We start from the raw sequence: 2,182 nt of genomic DNA on the forward strand, positions 1-2,182 counted from the left end.
TTAAGTTCATTCAAAACTCCATACTTACGAATTCTGAACCATTATTCACTTTACTAGAGGTCGAGAAGAGAATAAAAAGGTAAAGATCTCCAAAATATAAGAGAAAATAAAAAGCCCAATAACAACACGGAGGTTACAAATTGTGGATATTAATATGAATAGCAATATAAAGACACGGTATAATTAAGAATAGTATCACCCCAAAGTAATAGTAGAAGTAAACAGATTATTCTGGTGGAAGATTGAAAAGAAGGATGATAGAAATGATAATTAGGAAAATATCAAGGATCAGAACTGGATTAAGTATTTTCACAATCTTTTGAATTTGGAAATTATGTATAGGAGTGGTAAAACTAATGGAACAGAAGAAGTTAATTTATAGTGAAATATTTGATAAAGAAATCAAGGAAGATCTCCGCATTTAATTAGAAAGATCTTAATTTCATGATTTACCGAAGAATCAAATCTTATATAGATTCGAAGATTATTTTTTAAATCCCTGGAATTCCTGAAATCAACCATGACTACGTCAAAAGTTAAGACGAATCTCTATTTCTTTGTTTCAAACTTTTGCGATAGCTTCACTTATACTCATCTTTTAATCGAATTGTTTTATCCATATCACTCAATGATGATAAAACTCTATTTATCAACTCATATTCATCATGAAACATTTTTATTGTTAACCATGACCACCTCACTCAAATTTTAGGACGAAATTTCTTTAACGGGTAGGTACTGTGACAACTCGGGAATTTTTGACCAAATTTAAACTTAATCTTTTAATGATTCCGACATGATAAGCAAAGTCTATTTAACCGAGTCTCAAAATGTTTGAACTATTTTTCATGAATGCATTTACCCTTTGACTATACCCGAAGATTCACGAACAATTGTATGTAAATAAATAAATATATATATATATATATATATATATATATATATATATATATATATATATATATATATATATATATATATAAAGATAGGGGTATATATATAATAATGTGAAATAAAAAAAAAGAAACTAATCATTAGAATTAAATATGTAAAATAGGATATGAAATAATTAAGTGTAATTTAAAATGAATCCATATATAAATATATATGATTTCCATGTATAATTATTATTATATGTATACTGTATTATATATAAAATTTATAAATAATAAATATTCAACAAAAGTTATTATATAATATATTATATGATTAGTAAATATTACATAATTAAAATGAAATACAAGTTAGAATATAGTTATTATATTAATATTATTACTTTCATAAACATTAATATTAATATTAATATCAGTATTATTAATATTATTATATATATGAAAATTGATACAATTGATTTGTTATGTTATTATTATTATTATTAACATTATAATTATCAATGTTAATATTATTATTATTATTATTATTATTATTATTATTATTATTATTATTATTATTATTATTATTATTATTATCATTATAACTAGTAATAAAATTGTAATTTTAATTATTATGATTAATATTAGTATTATTATCAGATATTATCATTACCATTATTATTAAGAATTATTATTATTAATAATATAAGTAGTGTTATTAATAGCAATATTAATAATATGATTGCTATCATTCTTATTACGAAATTATTATTATACTTATTAAAATTATCCTTTTTATCATTATTATTATTAGTATATTTATTATTATTATTAGAATTATTGATATTATTATCATTATTATTAACTTATTATTATTATTATTATTATTATTTGTATAGTTATTATTAGTATTGATATTGTTATTAATATACGTATATAGTATTAATACAGATGCATATACGTACATAAATACAGTTATATATAATTACATATACAGTTATATATAGATACAATTACTGTTATATACAAATAATTACATATCCAGCTCCAAATCACTTTCAACCTGTTTATGATTTACTCTTCTTTCTCAAAATCGTACAAATTAGTGTTTAATCACAAGATACAATCCAAAATTTTGTTAGGAGTCCATATCTACTTTAATTCTGTATTGTACTTTTATTCCTCCTTCTTTGTCTGATTCATAAAGGCTGTCAACCACTCCACCCTCTAAATGAATCGAATTGTTTAGGATATTGAAAAAGTCTTTCAATTATCCATCACCACCATTTCCATTAACACCCAATTAATCA

The sequence above is a fragment of the Rutidosis leptorrhynchoides genome, chromosome 5 (assembly GCF_046630445.1).
Source record: "Rutidosis leptorrhynchoides isolate AG116_Rl617_1_P2 chromosome 5, CSIRO_AGI_Rlap_v1, whole genome shotgun sequence".
Taxonomy (NCBI): Eukaryota; Viridiplantae; Streptophyta; class Magnoliopsida; order Asterales; family Asteraceae; genus Rutidosis; species Rutidosis leptorrhynchoides.